Source organism: Pinus tabuliformis, chromosome 5_2, assembly GCF_031772625.1.
Source record: "Pinus tabuliformis cultivar Carrire ecotype Pingquan chromosome 5_2, CPIR1, whole genome shotgun sequence".
Lineage (NCBI taxonomy): Eukaryota > Viridiplantae > Streptophyta > Pinopsida > Pinales > Pinaceae > Pinus > Pinus tabuliformis.
In genome coordinates, this window is record NC_142306.1 from 683,134,403 (window position 1) to 683,160,903 (window position 26,501).

At 39.2% G+C, this 26,501-nt stretch overlaps 1 long non-coding RNA gene across 2 annotated transcripts in view; it reads right to left on the reverse strand.

The window, feature by feature from the left end:
* The window catches only part of LOC149160950 (uncharacterized), a 41,257-nt gene extending 29,983 nt beyond the window's left edge, over positions 1-11,274 (reverse strand). For both annotated transcript variants that reach the window (XR_016261580.1, XR_016261579.1), the window contains exon 1: positions 11,182-11,274. This is a non-coding gene — a long non-coding RNA (uncharacterized LOC149160950). The remainder of the gene's footprint in view (positions 1-11,181) is intronic.
* Between the last annotated feature and the right edge of the window lie 15,227 nt (positions 11,275-26,501).

Below are 26,501 nucleotides of genomic sequence, written 5' to 3' on the forward strand. Positions count from 1 at the left end.
TTTTTACCATTTCACTTGGAGTAAATTGGAGAGTGCATTTTACCCCATTTTCCTTGATTCTTCAGGCGAGCAGTGTGGGAGATCCAGGGCACCATTTCAAAAACCGTCAGCTGCAAGTAAGAGCTCTTCCTTTTCTCTTGCTTTTAATTCTAATTTCATGCCATTTCATAGGATTTTTAGTTGGTTAAGGGGAGGATTTCAATTTTTAAAATCGATGGCGACCAACGCGAGTTTGCTCATTGGATCCACGCTGATCACCCCTGAGCCCAAAAGGCTCTTGCGCTGCCAGCGCAAAAACAATTAAGATAGTCGCGCTGGATGCAAAGACGAAACTCGAAAGAGAAATCCTTTCTCTTGATCAATTTTTTCATGATTTCGATCTGTGGAAAGGCATCTAATCATTGTTTATGGGTTGTTTGTAGGAGATTCCGACAAACATGGTCATTGAATGGAAGGAAAAAGACCATGAGGTAGAAGATCACGAAGCTGACTAAAGCGTTGAATGTGTCAATGCTTTGAGGAACTGCGGGTTAATGAAGGTCTCCGAACTCAAGAACTCAGAGCTGAAAATGAGCTGCTACACTATCTGATTAGTCTATGGGATGTTAACCGACAGATCTTCATCATTAGCGATCAAGCACTAGAGCTAGAAGTAGCTGACATCTACTTCATCACTAGATTGTTCAGAAAAGGAGAGAGAGTCCAACTCTTTAGAGCCTATGCTGGAGGTGAGAGCACTAATACCTTAATCAGAAGGCATTTCCTGGGTGCAGAGACAAATGTGAGTGGGAAGGTGAAGATAACAACCATCGAAAATCTTCCCTTAAGGACAATTCTACACACGATGACCCATATTGGTGGGGTGCAGGCATTGCATGAGATTTCAAAATCACAATTCCAATACCCAATGGATTGCCTTGCTCCAATAGAATTCAACTCGTGTGAGGGATTGTTGGTCAACATGAAGAGACAACTGACCAAAGGCAAGTTGGGGAACTTGAAGCAATTTGGCTTCGGATCGATTTTGGTCACTTTCTTTTTTTGAGTGTGTGCCCCTAATTCGATACTAGCAGGTAGAGGTGGACGACCCAGCTCCACAAGGTCCGAGGCTGCTTAGATGGAGTGAGATCATGCCTCGAGGGGGAGAAGGCTAGCGGATTCATTTCCCTCCATCGTCCTTTGGTTGTCTACGCCAAAAACTAATCGTCGTGGATGACTATACCTATGCAGGCACAAAATCCAAAGGAGATCCAAATCTACCTCTACCACCGAGTGCATAATGGACCGATGCAGGTAAAACTTGTCTTTTGGAATTATTTCAAGTTTTATGATATTTTGTTAAAGTGTTTTTGAGAGTTTACTTGTGATAATTGTGCATATGTAGGACCGAAAAGGCCACCTGGCATGTCACCAATAGCATGGCGAGTAGCACATCAGATAGAAGATGCTCCATACGACAAAGGAGTAGATCCTATTGTAGAAATGGAACGAAATATGGAAGTGATTACCTGAGGGATTCCAGAATATGTGACTATAGATGACGTGCCACTATGATACCAGAGGCATACATTAGGAGTGTCTGCGATACTGCATCGGTTATTAGGCCGAGTGATCAGAGCGGTCTCATGCTATCGCGAGCACCATGTGGGCGAATAATATACTTTTCTAGTCGTATTTTTTAGCACTATTGCCATGTGCCCCAGAACACTTATTTTTTGAGATTTTGATGAACAAACTTTGACAGACTCGATATATATATATACACACACATATGCATGTTTCTATCTTCTACTTATGTGTTCATGTATCATGATGATGTGATCAGTTTTTTCATAAGTGATGCAAATGTCTATCTAAAACATAATTTGCTAATGCATCTGTTAATGTATTCAAATTTCATGGAATGTGTTGATATGTGATATAATCAAACTTTCTTTCCAGTAATCGAACACATAGATACATATGCAAAATTTGTGGATTTCTTACTGAATAATGACCATTTAATTGTAGCACAAGTTGTGAATCTAACTTAACAACCAAATTTCTAATTTCGAGAGAAATTTCTTCTTATAACAGTTCAATAACTGCACTATACTCAGCAATATTATTAGTTGTTCGTCCCAGGCAAATACCTTGCAAATTGATCAACTCACCATCAGGGGCAAAGAGTGCCCAAGCTGCGGAGGATAAGTTCTATGTGCTACAACAAGCACCATCAACAAAACCAACATAATGGTTTGATGACATTTGCGAATTGAGTGAAACAAAAGGTAAGCAAAGGAAACATGTCTGCAAAGCAAACAATCACACCAAAAAAAAGAATGCACACCAATGAATTCCCACACTAATGTACAAAAGTAATTATACAGAACTCATGCATAATACTTTTTCAGATAAAGCCCATTGGGGGCTGTGATAATGCATTAACTTCGTAGTCAACCAGCTCATAGGTGCCCTTTTGCAAGACATGTTTAACGATGTATGGCCCATGCCACATAGGTTCGAACTTCCCAACTCCCAACTTATCGTTGGCTTGGTCATACAACAAGACCAAGTCACCTTCAACGAAAACTCGTGGAAAAATAGTTTGACCATAATGAGATTTAACTCATTTTTTCTGTGCCTCGATCACCATCGTAGCAATATGACAGGTCTCATCAAGCCTCTCGAGATAAAGTAACCACTCCTCTTCAGGTGAGGTATTGGAGAGTAGCCCGATAACTAGTTTTAACGAAGGAATCTCACACTCGATCGGGAGTGTCGCCTCTAAACCATATACCAACTGGAATGAAGTGATATCAATGGTTGTCTTAGTCGAGGTTCGGTAAGCCCAAAGAGCCGAGAACAACATAATATGATAATCCTTCTTATGTTTCCCATTGGTATATTGAAGCATAGTAATTAAGACTTTATTAATCGCTTCAACTTGGCCATTGGCCCGTGGGTAGTGAGGGGTTGAGCTGTCATGGCGAAGACCCAACTGAGCAGTAAGCTCTGCCATCATGTACTGACGAAAATGTGATTTGTGATCAGTGACAATGGCTTGAGGGACGCCAAAACAGACTATGGCATGGTTAAAGAAGAACTAAACAACAATTATACCGTCATCATTATATGTGGGCATCGCCTCAGCCCATTTAGTAAAATAGTTGATGACAACGATGATATAGCCATGCCCCCCCAAATCGAGTGAGGGTTACACGTCATGAAACCTATTCCCCATTTAGCGAATGGGCCAACGGTAACAACTGGGTGTAAGGATGTTGGTGGAGCACATGGTTTGTGGTTATAAATCTGACATTCATGGCACTTTTGAACTGCCAGAATACAATCTTTGAAGATAGAAGGCCGAAGTAACCGGCGCGAATGATCTTATGAGAAGCGGCATAGCCTGACATGTGACCACCACATGCCCCGGAGTGGTAGTCATTCAAGAATTGTTCAACCTATTCAAGTGTAAGACATCTGCGAAGAACAGAATCAACACCGACTTAGTATAACGTATCACCAATAATCTGATAAGGTTGAGACTGATGTCGGATGTGGCATCAGTCGGATTGAGAAAATTCAGATCAGAAAGTTTGGGTCTGAAGATAAACAATGATATCTATGTACCACGGTTGAGAGTGCTGAGGAGAAACAAAGTTTCATCAGGAATCTACTCAGTAAAATCAGTGGAGGTGTTTGTAGAAAGGACACAGATCAATTCGGCAAAAACGAGTGACTTCTTTGATTTGGCGGTAGTGAACCCCAAATCAAACTCTTGCAGGATAACAATCCATTTAGAGTATTTTCCCCCAAACAACTGACGAGTCAAAATATAAGTCATGGGGTTACAGTCAGAAATCACAGTGGTATTCCGTAGAAGAATGTAATGGCGAAATCGTTGAACAACATGGACTACTGCTAAGTCAAGCTTCTCGACATGAGCATATCGATTTTCTCTATCAATGAGATTTCGACTCAAATAATAAACCACGTGTTCATTGCCATCATCATCGTCTTGGACCAGTACCATAGCAATGGTACCATCAGCCGCGGCCAAGTACAGGAAATAATCACAGTGATAGTCAAGGGGATGTAATAAAGGAGCACTGGTGAGTGTTTGCTTTAGAGCATCGAAAGATTTTTGGGCAATTTCACCCCAAATGAATGGGACCCCCTTCTTAAGAAAGCAAGTAAATCCCTTAGCAAGCTCAGCGTAATTAGGGACAAAGCGACGAAGAAAATTGGCCTTCCCTTGCAAACTCTACAATTGGTGTAGTGATGAAGGAGGGGGTAAATTTACAATAGCCTCAACTTTCAGAGGATCTATTCAGATGCCTTCTTTGGACACAACAAAACCCAAGAGCCGACCAGATTCGACGCAAAAGACACATTTATGCGGTTTGAGACAAATATTATAGTGTCGACAACAGAGAAACATTACTCGAAGGTGGTCTGATTGGTCACAATGCTTAGCAGAATGAGTTGGTAAGTCGTCTAGATAAGGTTGAACAATGTGTTTAATATCATGAAAGGCATATGACATTGCTCTCTGGAAGGTAGCACCAACGTTTTTGAGACCGAAAGGGAGCTTCTTATAAGCAAAAGTCCCCCACGGATAGATGAAAGCAATCTTGTGTTGATCAGCAAGAAATATGTTAATTTGGTTATAACCAGAAAAACCATCCATAAAAGAGAAGACCTTAGTCCCAACGCACTCATCAATGATTTGGTCAATAAAGGGAGTAGGATAATTGTCTTTAGGGCACACACGATTGATGTCATAGTAATCAACACAAAGTCAGATTGTTCCCTGCTTTTTAGTAACATGTACGATATTAGAGACCCAATCTATCGATGGGATGGGGTAAATAAAACTAGCCTTTAGAAATTTTTCAACTTCTCCCTTAATAGCAGTAGCCTTTCTAGGATGCACAGGACAGAGCCGTTGACGAATGGGCTTCACATTAGGGTACGTGGGTATTTCATGCACCACAATTGTTGGGTCAATACTAGGCATTTCCTCATACGGCCAAGTGAAGACATCGCAAAATTATTTAAAAAGGTCAATGTAAACCCTAATCTCGTCAGGAGAACATGAAACCCCAATGTGAATGTTCTCGACAATTCCAGGTTTAATGGAAATGTTGATAGACATAGTCGTAATAATATTTCCCATATTACCTTTGGACAAAACTTCGTGTAGTAAAACAAGTGTTTGAAGTGGATGTGTAGGGTTATGAGAAACAAAAGCCTCAAGGCACGAAAGAATCTCACTTAGACTTGGAAGAAAGAGGAATGATGATGGGCATCATTCTAAGGGGTTTCATCAAGAGACATAACCTCAACAATACTCTCATCGGTGGGGAATATCTCGTTCAAGGGATCTAGAGAATCCCAAGAACCAAGCCAAGGAGATTGTGAATACGTATCCAGGTGCATACTGAGAATGGTATGACTTTCTGAAGCGGTTGCTGAAGCCAAGACAACTTCTTGATAGGCTTGTTTGAAAGGACTTAGCAGCATAGCATCACCAAAAGAATCAACCTGATCTGGAGTAGGGATGATCCATGGATCATTAGAGATAGAGATCATGTTGATCGAGGTGACATGCGGAGGTGGGAGAGAAAAAGTTCCCATTAAAGAAGAATCTTTGAAAAGACCTACCCCCACGCTCTCGTATGGAATATAGGTATTTCCAACATATGGGATGTTGCCATTTGAAGGACCGAAAGAGGAAAAGGACAATTGATTGACAGTGACAATTTTCCCTTCATGAGGAAAACAGAGCACCCAGAACAAAGAGGAAACCACACAAAACATGGCATGGGTCCAACTTCCCCAAATAGAAGGTTGTAATTCATATTTGCATCTACAACTTCTACTTCTAACTCGACATTGTTTCCTTCCAAGGTGATGGGAAAACTTGTGAGAATACCATAAGGATGGGAGCCTCTGTCATCACAGGCTTCTAAGGTGTTCGAGGACTGGTTGAGGGTTGGAGAGTCGATGGCTTTCAAATAGGAAATAGACATGATGCAGGTGGAAACACCTTCATAAATGACAGTCTGATGAATCATCTTTCCTTTTACAATAACTTGAATCAAAAATACAATTTGATGAAGAAGACGAGGAACATGGTTGTCTAGATTGAAAGTAATCAAGTTTGAATCGAAAGGATCGATGCCTCCTATAGCAGACAATAATGATTTTGGCTATGTTGGAGAAGTTTGGAGAAATTCCAAGGCAAACATCGTCGAGGGTGTTTGAGCTAAATCTTCGACAATAATGTAATGTTGAGCAGCTCTAGCATTCGAATTATAAGATGACTTCCAAAGCACACCTTTGGGAGGTGGCCGGATGACGAATTCATTATTAGGTCTCTCGATATGGAGAGGATCAAAACTGGGTGGAGTGGAAGTAGGTGTATCAGTGCCTTCCTTTTCCATCATCTTTTTTTGAGGAGTTTGATAATCTTTCGATCAGGTGGCAACAGAGATAGGTAGTGAACCCATCATGTAAACCTAAGAACCAGAAGAGGCAAAGGATTGTGGTTGGTCTATCAACTGAGTCTGCTAAGATGGAAATGGCTCTTTTAGCATAGCCGGGGTCCCTTTCAATAAACAACTAACTTTTGCACGTCGGGGACAATCCTTGGTGTAATGATCTTCCTCACAAATGAGGCAAGGATATTTCGGCTTTCGTTTGGAGGCATCATCAATAGATGGCTTAGGAGGATCCTGTTTTGGGGTATCATATTTTTCTTTACCTTTACCCTTTTTCTTACCTTTCAAGGCTTTGTCTGTCGTGGTAGACTGGACGACATTAACCTCAGAGGTTTTACCAAGATTTGATGGGGTTTTCGAAGGAGGATTAGAACTAGTATTCGAAACATATTTTTTCTTTAAAGAAGCTTTAGTGGAAGTTTGAGATATTGATCCAATGATACCATCAACAGGTGGCACATCTGGAGACTTCGAAGATGCTGGATCTGAATATGGCCTTGGAGCATCAGGAAAAATTTCATATAGCATGCCAGATTGGGAATAAACCAAATCCAAATACTAGGCATGGGCAATGGCTTGATCCTTAGTAACACAACCTCCCATTGCTATATCTGCAATGATTTTGTTTATGAATGACTTGGTGAACCATTCGGTCAACAACTCATCAGGAATTTCAAACTTGATGAGGCGACATTGACGTCTCCATTCATGGATGTGATCGGAGATATGGGTTATGGTATCTTGTCTTAGAGATGTAAGCAAGTGGGTACTAGTTTCATAACGAACTGGTATCTGGAAATGGGTGAGGAAGGCCATGGCCAAAGAGTTGAAGTCTACATAAGTACCTCGAGGCAACTCGATGTACCATTTTGCAGCAGCACCTGTCAAGGTTCGCTGAAAGAGGCAGAGACGAGAATAATCATCAATGTAGGAATTGGAAGAACACCATAAGTGATATGTCATCACATGGGCCTGGGGGTCCTCTTTAGATTTTCCTTCGAATTTGAGGCAATTGCTTGGAATTTTAGTGGGAATTGGAGGCCAATAAGGCGAATGAAGAATTAGATCTTTAGTAAGCCTCGAGACATCGGGCAATTCCAACGCACCTAAAAATGGAAATTGCGGGTTAAAAGGCATCTAAGACCTTTGGTAAGGCCCAGTCTGCGGGTTCCAACCTTGTTGGTAAGGGTTCTGCCCCCAAAGTGGAGGATTTTGACCATAAGGGGCTTGATTTTGCCCCCATTGAGGGATACCTTGACCATAAGGCGGATTCTGCCCACGGTAGGGTTGATATTGACCTGCCATAGGCCATTGATAACCATAAGGTGGATAAAAATTGTGTGCGGCATATGGATTGTAAGGTTGTTGCAACTACTGACCCTGGTAATAAAGTTGTTGGCCCTACTACTGTAGGGGTTGGCCTTGTGTCTCTAAGGTTTGACCTTATTGATATAAAGGTTGATTTTTTTGTTGCAATGGTTGACCTTGCAGATACAAGGGTTGGTTTGGTTGTTGGACAAAATGCGTTCACTGTTGCAAAGGTTGCCCCTGTTGCTGCAGAGGTTGTTGTTGCAAAGGTTGTCCTTGCTGCTGTAAAGTTTGTTGAACAGTTCCTTGAGGGATTCCCTGTTGGCACTGATAAGTTTTAATTGGGATTTGACCATATCCACCGGGAATAGGATTTTTACTAGGCTACACATGAAGACCCACTTGTGGAATATAAGGTGGATTTTGCAGTGCTTGTGAACCATATGGAACATAATACTGTTTGAGAGGTATCTAGGTCAAATAAGGCTATTGATAATGGATATTACCTGTCCCACATGAATCAATAGGATTAGGAATACCACTAACAGGTTGACTCATTCCAACCATGTGAGGTTGTGATCCACTCACATGGGTTCCACCTGAAACAAGAGGGATATTTGGAATTTGACCCACATGTTGGGAATGAGGCGGTGGTACATTTTGTCCACTTGATGGGGGAATCGAGGAACTTACAGATGTATAAATCGAAACTGTCGGTTTCACCAGAATGGAAGGTTGAAACGAAGGTAACGATTGTGATGAAATAGTCGGTTGAATCGGAACTGAAGTAACGATAGTTTGCATAGGGATCTGAGAGGTCACGTTAGGAATAAACGGACCAGAAGTAGGCATAGCATTTGATGACCAAATTGGATTTTGGTATAATGAAGAAGCACTGGGAGTTCCTAAAACTAGTTGAGCCAAGGTTGTATAACCATGTGGAAGCATTGGCCACTGTTTTCAGGAGGCGGTTGAGATGGAACTCTTCCTACATAGGGAAACTTCCAAAGGACCTCGAGGAGAGGTTGGAATCCCACCTTCTGAAACCATAGGTGGAAACATCTGGCGAGGAGGAATCCAAGATGGACGAGGAGATAACTCCAAAGGAACACCAGGTTGATCGTATGGAGTATAAGGATGTTGAGGAGATATCACAAACGGGTCAAATAATAGATTCAGAGGGTATGAAACAAACCTCCGTGGACTCTCAAGGGTGTCTAAATCAGACTCCTGAGACGATGATGAGTCTCAAGGTGGAGGAAGAGAAGCAAAGGGTTGGACATGTGGGACAATTCCAAGTTCAAAGCCTTGAGCTTCAAGTGACAGCGAACTTTCAGGATGAACTCCTTGTGAAGACCCTTTAGTATCAAGCGATGAAGGGGAACTGTGAGGTGAATGCAATGGTTCGGCCACGATGAATTTCTCTCAAGAGAAGGAGAAGAGATGATTCGTTGAGGGCTGATTAAAATTAAAATTTACAAGTAATTACTCAATGTGAGGCCAAGAAGCAACTGCATGGGTTCGACATGTTATCATTGGTAACTAATTTTATGACACGAAACAACAAATAAATCAAAATGGGTAATGCTAGGTAAGAGGGTTTTTCGAGTATACATGAACAGTTATATAAACCTTAGCTGAAACCAAGGACTTGACATACAACGACTGATCTCCCCGAATGTTGTGTTCGGCGTATCATGTTTACAAGGCGGCTGACTCGGTTACCTGTGGCTAATGGATAGAAACGTAGTGGGGTCTCCCAATATATACTCGACGGTATAGGGAGCACAAGTCTATGTTAGCGATGTCTAATGCATAACCATTCGATAAGATCCTCCCTATATACTTGCCATACTGAAGTGCCCCCTATATACCCGAAAGTACTGGAGAACCTTTGATATACTTCCGTACTGGGACGGGATTTCACCCCCGGGATACAATGCAAGTAGTTAACGACAACTGCTATGTTTAAAGATGTCAGAACACGTCTCTAGCCTAGACCTCTAGATATTTGCGTTAGGTTACAAATGCTCCTTAGGTTGATTGAGGTAAATTTTAAGTTTATCTTGAATTAGGTTTCAATTTTATGGCTCAACGATGTCACCTGAATTCCTATAATGCAACTAAATGAGAAAAATGAAATATTTTCATTCGATGAAGGCTAAACTAACGAGGGAAGAGAGACAACCAAGAAAATGCATAAATCAAGCAAAATGCATCAAAACATAATTCTTTAACTTTCTAATGCAAAATGTAAAAATGAAATCTACTCTTTCACTTTCACTAACAAATGCAATGCCAAAATGCAATCCTATGAGAAACAAAAATCACTTTTCTTTCACTAAGATGCACTAATCTTTTTTCTTTTCCTTTCACTTTGATTCAACAATGCAAACTAATGCAATGAGCAAAGGGAAAAATGCAATCTAAAACAACTAAAATGAAATTTTCATTCACTTTTGGTTTCGAATGCAAATCGTTTCAAAAATACTTAAATGAAGAAGTCCTTTCACTTTTCTTTTCGAAACAATGAAATCAAAAGAAGCATTCACTTTCAGTTTCACCAAAGAAAACAATTGTAATCTACGTTTTGCAATGGAGTAGAAGCAATTTTCAAAGTACCAAAACAATCCAACACTAATGAAAATAATTCACAAACTTGAACTGAAAGCAACTTGAAAATGGTGTCCTAACTGCAACAAAAATCCCAAATGGAAGCAATCAATCTCACAGAGACAAACCAAGCGATGGGTGAAGGGTGACCTAGAAACCCTAGAAAGAAATCAAGCCTCAAACACACATCAACAAAGCCAAGAGACAATTGCAATCACACAAGGATAACAATCAAGAAAAACACACTATAATTACACTAGAAAATCACTCACAGAGGTTGAAAACAATTGAAAACAAGAAGAAACCCTAATTTTTCTTCTATCCTCTTAGATCAGTGTGTCTGTTAAAGGCAAAAGGGTGATGAACGACAGAGCAGCGCAGCTGTAAATTGAAAATCAGTGCTGTCCACACTTCTGTTAGAGAAGAAAACACGCAGAGCGAGAAAAATAAGGAAAAAAACAAAAAATCTTCAAAATTAGGGTAGGCTCAACATTCTCAAGCAAAAACCAGTGATTGCATATATCTATAGAGATGCACACAAGCCAATAAATCGATGGTTGCTCAAACTCATCAAAGAATCTAATCGAAGGAAAGGATGGAAAGGTTATAACATACCCAATGGAGTTGCCATTTTGTTGTCTAGGTAAATCATCTATGCGGACAGAAACGATCCCTCTAGCCTAATAAGTGGGACTAGCAACCTACATGATAATCTACAAGACACTTTCCTAAATTACAATCGAAATGAGAGAAGAGGAAGGAAACTGACCTCGTTCTGATGCTATAACACATTCCTTTGTTGAAGATCTTGATCGCTTGCTCCTCAGGATCAACTCTACTGCTCACAATGTTTGGATACCTGCACAAGAGATCAAAGACACAACAAAGCATACAAGTGTAACAAGCATAATTGAAAGTAATTCACTTAACAGATCAGGAAGCATTAAGATAAATGATGCAATAACATAAGCATTTATGGAAAGGGAACCAGCAGTTGTATATATTAATGAATAAAAGAATAAGCATACAATCAAAGCCTTGATGTCAATAAGCCCTCCTTGAGTGAATGTCCAAGTCCAATCTCAAGCTCTCCAAGAACTCATTCTCCAAGCCAAATGAGCAGCATGTAAACATTATCTCAGCATAAGGTTGCAAATAATCAGAGACCAACCATTTGGGAATACGATAGGATGAATATATAGGCAGGGAGAGGGAGTTAGGATCTCTCCAAAGATAGGGGAAGGCCCTCATCTCAAGGAGGAAGCTCATAGGGATAAGATCAAAGGGAAATATTGGGAAATTCGACCACATCCACAACGAACAACCTCCATCTCGTCGTTCTGGAAGCCTCTAGATCATGAAGCTTCTTGTCCTCTTTGGGAAAACTTTCCTTTTAGGGATTAGCGCGAGTATCCAAGTAAAAAGCGTGCTGGCAGCACGAGGCTAGTATAATGCAACCTACCATCAACACTAGTTGCCAATGTCACAGTCGCGTTGATCCTGAAATTAGGGTTTTAGAGCTTACTTCTTTAGGGAAGGCTCAAGGCATGTTTTCATTAGTGTTTCAGGGAGGATCTAGACTGCATATTAGGATGGGTACACTACATCATTACCAAGTTTCGAGCACTCCGAGGCATGACAGAGGGAAGTGCAAGAGGTGTGACAAAATATTGTGTAACACTCCCAAATGCCTTCAATCTCCTCCTTAGATGACAAGCTTTCCAATCTCAAACTAACATCATAAGTTTATCTTCTCTAAGTTCTAACCCCCTCTAACCCTCTAGTCATTTTATAGGCCAAGAGGAAGAAGTTTCAGATCCAAAAGAGGAGGGTGAGACCCCTTAATTGAGAGATTAGGTTTCCATGAGGAAAGGGATTGAGATGCATCATCTGAGGGTTATAGTTCGAATAGTCATCACCTGGAAGCTTTCAATTGGGAAATATTCGACCAACTATGTTTCTAGAATGTACTTTTTATTTTTACTTTCTTGAATTCACCTGCACGGGTTTATAGTGGCAGACAGAGCGCAACTCTGCGTTGTTCTCAGAGTTAATTCCAACGAATGCGCGGGAAAATCTAGGAAAATCAGCGTAGGTGAAACTTGACAAGGTGTGACAGTTATTTTCCCCAAATTTCTCATCTCCTTCAAGATATTTTTGGTTGTTTGACTTCTAAGGGAGTTCAATCAAACATGTTCATGGATGGTAAAAAGACCCATAAACTGATCAAGTGTCATGGCGACAAATTGACATGTAACATTACCAGATGAGGATTTGGATGATGAGGATGACAAAGAAAATGAGGATGATGAGAAAATACCAGTTATGGAATTAGGTGTGAATAACAGTGAAGTGAAAGACATCTCCTATGAGGATGACGAAGAGTTGGATCCTGAAAGCCTCCAAATCACGCAAGAAAGAATGGATGAATATAGTAGGTCATGCAGGGGGTTAGTAGCGAAATGTAATTCTAATGAAGTATTCTCCCATTTATATGATGAAGAGGTGAATCTTCATAAGATGAAATGTGAATATAAAGAGAACCCCACTAATTCTCTCCTCCTAGAAGCATATTACCAAAATCATGTAACGGATACCTTAGCCATTTTTTTTCAAGAAAAGAGAGAAGAAGAAGGGTTTCGCTTGTCAACCAACCAAGATGAAGATGACCTTGAGAATCTAGAGGGTGAGCCCTCGTTTGGGACAAAGGATGGACAAGATGATTCTCAGAGCACATGTGTTAAGGAGAATGAGGCTATGGAAAGTAAGGTCGAGGCTGAACTTACCTTTCTCAACGGTATCACTCCTCATGACTCTCCTTTTGGGAACCTTGAGGAAGGTGATCCCATGAGAGAAGAATAAGCATGTAACGAATACCTTAGCCATTTTTCTTCAAGAAAAGAGAGAAGAAGAAGGGTTTCGCTTGTCAACCAACCAAGATGAAGATGACCTTGAGAATCTAGAGGGTGAGCCCTCGTTTGGGACAAAGGATGGACAAGATGATTCTGAGAGCACATGTGTTAAGGAGAATGAGGCTATGGAAAGTAAGGTCGAGGCTGAACTTACCTTTCTCAACGGTATCACTCCTCATGACTCTCCTTTTGGGAACCTTGAGGAAGGTGATCCCATGAGCCCCTTGGAAGATGACATTGGAGATTATTTCGACATTGAAAAGGAGAAATGGGAGATTATTAGGCCTCAATTTGATTGTGCTCCCATTTATGATACTAACAAAGAAGATGAGATTGAGATTGGTTTTTCCTTTATCCCGGAATTACTTGCGATGACATCTCCATTGATACCCTTGGGAAGAAGAATTATTATTTTCCTTTGCATAAAGAACGACAATATTTGATTGAAGTAATTGACTCTCATTTTAATGAAAGCCCAATATTTAATGCTTATAATGAGGAAAGCAACTAGGCTCTTACCTACCCACCTTATGATTATGTATTTAAATCACTTAAGCCTTTAGATTGTGGGGAAGGACAAACCATTGAATATGGCACTTCACCTTTCCCTCTTGCTCATCACCTTGAGTCTTCCTCAAGTAACTCCCTCGTCCCTTTGGTTATAACCTCAAGTGACCATGCCCCTTTTCCCCTTTCTGAATATGGTGTCAAGAAAGAACCCTTCATTGAATATACTTTATCCCCTTTGACCCATCCTCAAGATTATGATCATTCCGCGATCTCCCCTCTCTGATGAGAATATCACATTGAGCGAGCTATTTGTTGTGCTCCTTCTTTCTCTCACCCTTCGTTCCCTTCTCGTCACAACTGTGTGACATCTTCGATATTACAAACAATGATTGTGATGAGGAGTTCTTGAGAGTGATCATTCATTCCACCATTGTGTACCTAGAAGGAAAGCTCGGGACCTCTAGATTGACCTATTTTATTTCTCCTAGGACTTCCCTTTACCTCAAATGGAGATCATATTTTCCCACTTCCCACCCGCTTCATCCATGTGACTATGTCCACATTCGACTTAGGAGAAGTTGCATGAGTAGTCATACTAATAGACATATGTATATTGATGTGATGATATGTTGGTTGCATTGGCATTATGATTACACTTAGTATCAGCCTTACTATATGCATGTTAGAGTAGGATGCATTGCATGTTGATATTTGCATTAGAACTAACATAATATGATATTTCTCATGGTAGATAGATGCATATTTGCCTACTTTGTCTGTTGATTTTATGGCCTAACATATAGCATGTGCGATCATGAGACGTCGTGAAAGCATCTTGTCCCGTGTTTTTCCATCTATTATTTGTACAGGTGATAGGTCTACGAGAACCAAGAGATTTTTGGAGTTCTCATGACCTCCCATTCAAGTAACTTCACCCACTTCTTCGAGAGATCACGTCCCAGTTGGAGCCAAATGTTACCCACCATTTTGTGGGTAATATCCCCAGGAAATTTTTTTTTCTCCAATATGGCCCTCAACCAGAAGAAAGCAACCCCTTGCAGCCACCAACTAGCTCATTATGCCACTTCTCTGCCACCTGAGCCAACCATGTGGTCCCTCGCCCATCTTCCATTATCGCATGTTTGAAGGTGGCCCCCGTGAACCTAAAAGTATGCCTTGTCATTTGGAAATTGAGTATTGTAGTTTTCTTATCATGGACACTTTTCGGCATGGATTAATGGGGGGATTCAATGGAAAAGATGTGATAGTTTTGTGCTCTTGTGTGGGGTCTCTTTTACTAATCATTTGTCTCTAGGGCTGGTATTTCATGGGAAACCCTGATTTTGGTTGCGTGGTCCCGATCCCTTATCCACTTATAGTACCCTCTTTCCATTCATTATTACCCCATTCATCATTTCTCCCACCTGGGTCCACATTCCCCCATTGGGTCCACATAGGGTTAGCATGCCCCTTCACCTTACCCACACCTTGGTTCATGGTCTGGAATGAATCCTAGAGGTTGATGCAGCTAAAAAGAAAGATAAAAGCATATATGGCCACATTCAACAGGAAAATATACCACAAAATGCAAAATATGGTTGGGACAAACACATTTAGCATGTGGGAAAAAGCCAATACATGAGCTCTACCTCATCATCACCCTAGTTCCTATAGGCTCTATGAGCCCCCTACATCATATAGGAACCCATGATTGTCCCAACCCCTAGTGGGCAATGAACCATCCCACCTTAAAAGGGGGATATTCATTACTATATCTTATACATTATGCTCTTACCCCTTGAGCCCCGAGCAGTTAATCAAAGAAAATCATAAAAAGGAAAAATGCATATAAAGAAGGGTGGAAAAATCCAGGTCGGGGCATGTCATGTACCATGATTGCTCCTTTCTACACATTATAGACCCAAGTGTGGGATTTACTCTTCTTAGCTACCCTTGTACCCCAGCATGTGACCCAGGGCTTCCCCTTCTCATCCCCTATTTCATTCACCTATTTGTCACATGCCACCACCTTTTGAAGGATGTACCTTGACTATATTATCCCCTTTAGAAGTAGAAACCACCTAATAGGGTTATTGGTTAAGCCCATTTAGAGTTTAGGAGACATTGCAACATCCTGAAGCACATTATGGAAGGGCAAGCCATTATGAAGTCCCCACCTATGGTCCATGATAGGTAAGCTCATTTACTTGATTTCTCTAATGACTTATTGTACTGGAAGGCTAGGGGATGCATTGGATCTTATGTAGTATTGCAGATGGTCTCCATCTTGGGTTTGGTCTCCCTATACGAGGTCCTAATCCTCCAGAGGGATACATTGGTACATGAAGGATGTGCATTGAGAGCCATGGGCCTCCACAGCAGCAGACAACACTCCATGGATCCCCACAACCATTTAGAGATTTTTTGTGGTTCACTTATTGGACGAGGAAGATGCACCTGATCCATTATGCCCAGTTGGCCCCAGATTTGCACCATACACTTTGAAGATGATCCAGGACTTGCATGATGATGTCGCATCACCTACACCATCATCCTAGCCCTTTTAGGCGATCTACAAACATCTTTGATTTGTTTGGAGACCATGAGGACACTTGTGTGCCTCCACGTGTCATTTGGAGCACCATGGGTTATTACAAGGGGCCACCCCCTTGTCCACTGCCTTTGAGGGTCCTACTCTTCATTATGGCACCAGTGGACCTCATTAGGCCTCTTAGAGGGCCCTACAACATGCATAGATTATTATTTGATCTCTTGAGAGGCTTACTTTTTCATTTATGAGCTAGTTTGGTGAGTTTGTCACCAAAAGTTGAATTATTAGAACGCTATTTTATTTTTGGGGCTTATGTAGGCCAAGAAGGGTAATTCAAACTCCTAAGTTGTGTAAAATTCAAGTGAGATGGTTTTATTTATCATCATCACTTTGGTTTGGATCTCTTATATCTCTTGATGTTTTCACACTTTTTCTAGAGGATGAATTGAAGCTTTATGGATGAGTCTTGACGTGTGGATTTTGGTTTATCTTCTCTTGGAGCTTCTCTCTTGTCAATTGTGAATGGTTGGATATACTATGTTACATGTAAGTACATGATTTTTAATGTTATTCTTGTTTACTTTTTTCATATATGTCGGACTAGTATTTTCGTTGTTCTAGGGCTAATTGTTGCATGCATTTACTGCTTAAAAAATGTGGAATGTGTCTCTATTATAGCTTCTCTTAATGTATGGGCCAAGTAATATGAGGTAAATCTACTAGGGGTAATTATATTATTGAATTTTACCTTGATAAGCCATTCCTTTTGCACATCAGGTATAAAATTTGCAAGGTTGCTTCTTCTTGAACTAGAAAGGCTAGCGAAGTGACCTTGAGGCCTCCTTGACTCAAAGCCAAGAAATCCTACTCATATTCATCATATACTCCATTATCCCAAAGATTAAGGCACTAATCTACCAAGGTTGGTCACCTAAAATCATATTCTTTCACCTCCTTCCAGGTCTAGCCAGGTTGGGGTACCTAACGCATCAGTTTCGCAACAAGTTAGCCACCAAAAAAGTTCAATCTCCTAGGGTCTCCTACGCTGGCCTTTCCTCGAGCTCTCCTCCAATTTTGAAGCCATTCTAATGGTGAAATTGGGATAAAATCCAAGCCCTACCTCCGAGATAAAAACTTCCCCTGCCATCCCCAAGGCTAGTACTTCATAGGGTCAAAACCACATCATCAAATGAAAATTATTTCTTTGGTACTTTCGCCACCTTTGTCTACAGTAGGAATATTGTTGGTTGCTACATTCTTTCCTCATACCCTAGATTGGGTCCACTTAGCCCCGTGTGGTCGCGCTCCTTTGAAAGATCATTCTTCAAAAACCATCTGGGATACCAATTCTAAAAAGGATTTTGGGATTGGGGACCTCCTTCCCAAGTCTTATTACACAAAACTAACTCCTAAATCCTCTCTTCTTTTCCTTAGAACACATAGTACCTTGCTTAGAAAGTAAGCAAGCTCCATCCTTCAAACTCTTCTAGGAAAGGGCTTATTTGGGTCACTCATATTCATTGACTTATCCTTCATTAGTGACTCCATACATACCAGGTCTCCCCCCATCAATGAAAGTTCGTAAATAGAAGGGAGCCTTAGCTGAGGTGATAGTGGGCTAAGCCTCCATTTGTTGCCCTTGGCCTAGCATTTACCCTTTAGGTCCCCTGCTAATTTGAGCAGTAACAAGGCCTAAATGCATGAATTTTTCCACATGAACATAAAGGAACAAGTAGGTTAATAGTGATGGAAATTTGAAAATAAAGGAACAAGTAGGTTAATAGTGATGGAAATTTGAAACAACCAGTAAGACTCAAATTTGACAACTGAGAGTTTATTAGCCCCTCCCAAAAGGTTGGTATATCAAGAACAATTTCAGGCTGCATGACTAAATTAAACATCCCTAGAACATCACGGTCAATAATAGAAGTACTCTCTCTTCCCAAAACCTTGGCAATTATTTTTAAAATTGGCTTAACATTCTCATCAAAAAAATTTTGGGGAAACTCAGTTTGTTCCGTAGATAAAGTCTGTCCTGATGGCATAAGATAAAATGATAATTGGAAATAGTCTCTTACGGAAAAATTTTGAAAGCTTTCTACCAGGGTTTGTTCTGTAAATGAAGTATAATGATCTAAAGAGGGAAAATCCAGAGCTTGCTGAATTAGTAGGGTAGAGACCCGAAAGATATTTTCTCCTATTGCATTCATTACAAAACATTTTTGGGGATACAATGAAGAAACCAACCAAGTGATAAAATCAAGGTAAACATATGTTTGGGGAATTATGGCAGAGAAAAGGCCTAATTTTACTACTGCAGTGTATACAGGGGAATCAATTTGGCATGATAGAATGTTTTGGCGAAGTTCTATCAAATTTAGGGAGAAAAGAAGATCAAAAATATCCCTTTATATGTCCATGAGGGGAATATGAGTTGCAGAGCTAGCCAATGAAACTTTCTTTGACTTTTTTAATGAACTCAGTGGGTGAACAAATGTACAAGTACCTAAATACTGATGGATGATGTTGGAATCTAAGTTTGATAAGCTGGCAAATGTGGACGTGCTTACGGATGCGCGAAAATGGAATAGATAATGTACATTTTGAGATTAGAAAACGAGATTTTATGGGAAAACGAGAAAAATGCGAGGGAAAACGAGATTAGATGTGGATGTGATAAGTGTATAGAGTGGTGTGGCAGTGATGACATGCATGATGTGACATAGGTGATGTGGTAGGCTGGGATGATGTGGCGGCGAGGTGTCGATGATGAAATATAGTCAGACTCACTTTCCACGGACCCTTGGTGGTAACCCTTGAATATTCACGCGAGCACCCATGGTGGTTAGTGGGACCATATTTGGGTGATCCCATATCAAATACTCTCTGTTGATTGAGAGTCAGTGATCTAGCACTAACTTATTTATGGGAGAACCCCCATCAATATCCATTGTGCATGTTGTGATGTCGAGTTTCCTCTATGGGGAAGGCCTGACATCTCTGTTGAAACCACACAAAAATGTGCCTGACATTTAACCTTTCGATGATGTGACATAGGTGATGTGGTAGGCTGGGATGAGGTGGTAGTGAAGTGTCGATGATGAAATATACTCACACTCGTTTGCCGCAAACCCTTGGTGGTAACCCTCTAATACTCATGCGAGCACCCACGGTGGTTAGTGGGACCATCTTTCAGTGATCCCGTATCAGATCCTCTCCATTGATCGAGAGTCAGCGATCTAGCGCTGACTTGTTTATGGGGGCACCCCCATCAATATCTATTGCGCATGTTGTGATGTCGAGTTTCCTCTGTGGGGAAGGTCCAACATCTCTATTGAAACCACATGACAAACGTGCCCGACATTTAACCTTTCGTTCCTTTGAATACCGTTGGGGTCCCACAGATCACATTCTTACTTAATGCTGCATCATCTTAGTTTAACATTAACCCACCTTTTATTTTTCAAAAACAAAACCTTAACCTAAGTAAGCTTTTGATTTTGTTTTTTTTATTATATAATTTTTTTTTTAAATATATGATTTTTCTCTTTCACTTTTTTGACTTAGTGAAAATGAGTTACAACATCTATCTCCACCCGGGGATAATGTTTTAGAGTAAAACACTATGAACCGCAGATTAGTGCCTTCACTTTGGGCATGGAGTCATATCATAGCTTAGAACATTACAATGAAAGCTCATCGAGCACTTACAATGATCAAGCCGATATTACAATGGAAGAAATTAAAAAATTCTCAATGTTGAAATTAGTGTTTCCAATACTTCCCATTGACACGCAACTACAGTAGTTCTCCTTCCAAATTTTCTAGAATGAAAGTATTATTGGCTCTTGCCTCTGCTATTTTGAAAGGTCCAAACCACAGAGGATCAAATTTTCCATGCTTGACTTTTTCTTCCCTTCTAACATCCCATCTAAAGACAAGATCTCCATGCTGAAAGATTATCTCCATGACCTTTCTGTCAAAAATAAGTTTCATCTTTTCTTGGTAGTTGACTAGATTTTCAGTCACCCACTTTCTATTCTCATTCAGTTCTACTAGCTGGTTAATCCTTCGAGTTAATGCATTAGGTTCCTCCTCAGCATCTTGAATGAGTGAAACTATTGGTTTAGCTAGCTGGCTAGGAAAAAGAGTTGTTGTACCATACACTAACTCAAAGGGTGACTTACCAGTGGACCTTTTGGTAGTCACTTTGTTGGCCCATAAGGAAAACTTTACCTTAGAATCCCAATTCTTATTATTATCTGAAATTGTTTTCTTGAGTATTCTTACCAAAGTTTTGTTTGAAGACTCTTTCAACCCATTTCCTTGAGGATAATAGGTGGTAGAATGAGAAAGAATAACATTGTAATTTTGGCAGAAATTAATTAATTTTGCAGATTTGAATACTTGGGCATTGTCTGTAACCAACTTCTTAGGACAACCAAACCTTGCAAAAATATTTTCTTCCAGGAACTTGATTACCACTGTATCAGTTTCTTTCTTGGTTGGAATTGCTTCCACCCATTTCGTAAAATAATCAGTGGCTGTTAAGATCCATTTGTGTTGTCCACTGGAAGGTGGATTTATCTCCCTTAAGAAATCCAGACCCCACTACCTAAAAGGCTCTTCAACAAACACAAGAATTAATGGCAGTGGTGCTAACGTTTTCTTCTCAGCAAAGAGTTGGCACTTTTTACAACTCCTAACCAATTTGTAAACATTTGAAAACAAAGTAGGCCAATAAAACCCAGCCTTCAAGATTTTATGTATTTTTACCTTCCAATTATAATGTCCTCCACATGCACATCCATGATACTCATTAAAAATTTTGATTGTCTCCCCCTCTGTTAGACAAAGTAGCAAAACACCAACAAGATCTTTCCAATATAATTGGCCATTTGTTATCACATACTTTTGAGCCTTCAATCTTAGGGCTTTATATTTTGTTCTGTCTAGTGAAGTTGGGCAGCTAAGAAATGATAAGTAATGAACAATATTTTTATACCAATCAAAACATAGATATTTGTATTGAATTATGTTATCTGATTCCTTCTCTTTACCTTTTTCATCATCTAATTTTGATTCTGAAATTTCTGCAAGCAAATTAATCCCCATGACCTAGTAATTTTCTTTTGTTAAAATCTTTTCTAATCCATATCCCTTTATTAAATTCATTGGCTTAATGTCCATATCATACTCCTGAATCTTGGCTATCCACTTTCCCCTTCTTCCTTCACTATCACCTTGTGTCAACACATCTTTCGCACTTGAGTTTGGTACATATACAACGATCTGAGACTGCAAAACATATGTTCTGAAAACATTCAAGGCTTTACCAGAGCTTAAGCCTGTTTCTCTAAGATGTTATACTTCAACTCAACATCTCTTAATACTTTGCTGAAAAATGCTACTAGTTTCTCATTATCATCATTTCTCTGTAAAAGAACAGTTGCAACAGTTGAAGGTGAGGCAAAAGAAAAAAATTGGAACAACTTCTGGTAATCAGGATTACCAAAACAAACACTTCACCAAAAGGCATTTTAATTCTATCAAAATATTCTCTGGTTGCTGGGGTCCACCTAAGTTCTGCGTTATTCTTCAACATATCAGTGATTTATTTAACAATCTCTGCATAATTAGGAATAAATCTCCTGAGAAAATTAATTATCCCCAAGAAAATTTGAATTTCTTTTTTGTTTCTAGGCAAAGCTATATTACTGATTGCTTCTACTCGTTTTGAGTCAATTTTCACCCCTTCCTTAGATACAATATGCCCAAGAAGATTTCCTTCTCTCAAAGCAAAGTGAGACTTTTTTCAGATTTAGTGATAACCCATATCTTCTACACTTCTCAAAAATTTGTTGTAGGTGCTTCAAATGCTCTTCATATGATCTGGAAAACACTGTAATGTCATCTAAATAAATAACCATGAATTTATCCTTTTCTCCCACAAAGGCTATATCCATAGCCCTCTGAAAGGTTGCACCAGCATTCATCAACCCAAATGGCATTTTTGCATACATGAAAGTCCCCCATGGAGTTGTGAAGTTGTTTTCTTTTGGTCATCTGGGTGCACTACAATTTGGTTATAACCTGAAAAGCCATCAATCATGGATAATCTGGAAGATCCTATCACTTTTTGTAGGATGTGATCCATCTTTGGGAGGGGGTAGTTATCTTTCAATGAGGCTTTGTTTAGATTTCTGAAATCTATGCATAACCTAATCTCTCCATTTTTCTTCCTCACTGGTACTAAATTAGCAACCCAATCTGAGTACCTCAAAGGGACAATTATTTTTGCCTGCAATAATTTCTTCACTTCCTTCTCTATTGAAGGCAAAAGCAGGGGGTTGATCTATCTCAACTTCTGTTTATATGGTTTGACCCCTTGCTTCAAAGGAATCTTATGTTGTATGATGTTTGTGTCATAAGTCTTGAGGTCTTCATAAGACCATGCAAAAACATCAATATATTTTTTGAACAAATCTACATACCTGTGCTTATAATCTTTAGAAATACCTTTTTCCAACTTCACCAATTTGGGTTGATTTTCAGTTCCAAGGTTACAATCTTCAACATCATCCTCCCAACTCTGCTTATTGGCAATTACTGGAACGTCATTTGCATTAAACAATTTTTCCAAGGGTACCAAACCTTTAGGAATCATTAGGGGATTTTTGAGGTCTAAAATGGGCCTCCTAAGAAAAATGTACAACCAAAATAAACTTTATAAGAACCAATAGGATTCAAGATGATGATGTCAACCATGGGGGATGATATACCATTTTTGGAGTAAAAAAGTAAAAATATTAAAAAATAATATAACAATAAAACTACTTTTTCAACTCGTATTTTCAACTTATCTCCCTAAGGGTTTACTCAAATTTCGAGCAAGAGTTCTCGTTGGATGCAAAATTTAATTCATCATCCAAGGAGTACCCATGTTGCATACTTTCAATGGACTATTCTACACGAAAAATGAGAAATACATTAAAAAAAAAAAACGTGATTGCAATCACGTTTTTCATGTATTTCTCATTTTTTGTGTAGCAGGGTACATCGAAAGTATGAAACATGTGTACTCCTTGTATGAGGAATCAAATTATGCATCCAATGAGTGTTTCCACTCGAAATTTGAGTAAACCTATAAGGAGATAAGTTGAAAATATGTGATGAAAATATATTTTTCTTTTTTCCATCTAAAATATGATGATGTAATCTAATATTATTTTATTATTTCCACTATTATTTTATAATTTCCTTAGGAGACCCATTTCAGAACTTACAACTCCCCTAATCCACATTACCCTTCAATTGAACAATTTTCTAGCTAGCCATAGAATCCTTCCAATGTGGTTTGCCTTTAATTCCTTGCTTTGCATTATCTTTAGCTTCAGCTTCTTGATCAATTTCTTAGTTAGAAAATTTACCTACCACTTCCAAAAATCTTTTTATTTGTTCATCATCTACAAATAACTACCAATATTTAACATTATCTGGTATTTAAGGTCTATTTTGAACCTCAACTTCATACCTTAACTTAGGATTTTGTGGAGGTTTAAAGGTGTTGGTTGCCACTGCAATTGAATTAGCCAGAATGTTTCCTTCTCTTGGCATAAACTGAATATTGAAAGCTAAAAAGAAATTATCCACTAGATCCCATAATTCATTCTGATAGGCTCTAAGCCTTGGATGTTTTGCTTGACACTATTCTCTGATTTTCTTCACAAGTAGTTTAGAATCTCCAAAGACATCAATACATTCTATCCTCATAATTTTAGCATCTTGTAAACCAAGAATGAGAGCCTCATATTTTGTTATATTATTAGTAGAATCAAATTCTAATTTGTAAGAAAGGGGAATCATCTCACCTTTTGGGGAAAGCAGAAGAACCCCTGCACCATTCCCTTCCTTTGAATATGCTCCATCAAAATATAACTTCCAAACACCACTTACTACTACTTCCTTATTTTGAATTACTGGAGGAACCTGCACTTGTGTATCCTCAATAACTTCTTCAGGTACTCTCAATATAAAACAGGAAAAATTATTTTTTATTGATTTATTAGTAGGACCCTCCTTTGTGATGGTTTTATAAAACCTCGACTCCCTATACAACTTTCTTTATTCTCCACCAAAAATTGGAATAATTGCATAAATGAAATTGAGCTTCAACATTCCTCCCATCTTAGCTCCCTAAGATCTATAAAACAACATTCCAAATCAGATTAGGATGTTTGCAACCACAACATCCATTACAATACTTCTGGCTGGAATCTGAGCCAGAGAGACCACAATATCCTTAATAAGTCCCACACACTTAACCTTTTTGGAATCAAAGGAATATAAATCCTTGTATGGTTTTGTAATCTGGAGGTTTAGCTGCTTCATCACTGAGAGGCATCAAATTATGAGAAGCCCCTGAATCCAACATACAATTATGAAGAATAAAAGTATGTATTAAAAGAGAAATATAAAAAGGAGTTGAAGAGTCATGTTCCTCCACATGAGGACCAAACATCACCACTGGCCTCTCCTCCTGTAAATTGACTATATCTGCTACATCATTATTTTGAGATAAATTGATAAAATCTAAAATCTGCTTTTTATAAGCAGACTTCTTCACCAACTCAATCAATGGAACAGGTATTTTGATCTTCTCAAATTCTTTCTGAATATTGAAAGAATGAGCCTCATTCATTGCTTTAGGTTGTTCCTCCTCTGCTGGCTTCTCTTTCCCGTGTTACCTTAATATGTTGGCTTCTAGAACTCTCTCCTTGTTGAACCAAGACTGTTCTCAAAAGTTGCTTCCCCTTTTCATCCGTTTTTGGCCCAGATAGCTAAGTTGTTTGATTTGATTGGTCCTCTACATGATATTGAGTCCTTGATCTTAGATCATACTTCTTATGCAACTATGCCTGCATAAAATATGTAAATCTCTTGCAATGTTAATCAATTTCTTCATCATCTGATGCAATTTTAGGTTCAAGATTTAAATCCTCATTATTCATTATTTCTTGAAAGAGTAGAATATTGATTTTCCTGCAATGTAAGAGTTTCCTCCACAACTTCTTCTGTTTAATCTTCAATGTACAAGAGGGTTTGGACGTGATCCTGGTCTTTCTTCTCCCTTTTCATGATTTGCAATGGTGGTCTTCTGAATTGAGGAATAAAATTTCTATTTTGTGCCTATTGAATCTGTCTAGGAGGATTTTTATTATCAAGCTCCAACTTGACCAATTTTTTTGACAAATTCCTGATGACTTTTTTCATCTCATCCAACTTTTTCTCATGTGAATCATTAAGCTGATTAGAATGTTTTACATCTTCCTTTCCCTTCTTTTTATCAACTGCTTCATATTTTTGTTTAATCTTCCTTGTTGCAGAAAAATTGGCTTCAATTTCTAATGCATCAACCTGAATTTGGTGTAAGGTAGGGGTATAAAGTAGGGAACCATCATTCCCTTAGAGTAAAGCAAAAATTTGACTCAAATGATCATGCAAACACCACTTTTGCACTAGTAGGAGGTAGTTTTATTTCTGCATGAAGACTATTATACAGTTTAATAAATCTTTTGATGAACTCAACCACTTCTTCATCTGGTTTCCTCTTTATTGCATTAAACTCATTTAAGAAATATCCATGATATTTCTTTTCTCCCTATCTATGTATAAAATAATTCTCCAATTGTTGATCAATGGTTGTCATTGATGTCAACACAAGCAGCACCAGGGGCTACCTCGATCTTGCATGGGCATTTTAACTTGACAACTTACTCTATTATGAGTCAATGATCTTCTAGATGGATTCAAATCGTCGATATGTTTTCGTTTATATATGGCACGCCACTTAATTCTCCACGGTTTGAGAGATATTTGTGTTTGAAGTTCGTAACCTCAGTTAGTGGGCTAAAACCCTATGGGGTTGTGGCATGGCACTCATAATTGGTTGTGGTCATTGAATAGTCAATAATTAATAACATTTTTTTTGTTCCTAAAATCCCTCCAAAGTTCACTTGTTGAGGACCCTCTCAACTCAAGACATTCATATAAATAGTGACCCTCATATCCTCCTCTAGTAGGGATTCTGTGGATTCAACCAGGTCATCGTGGAAT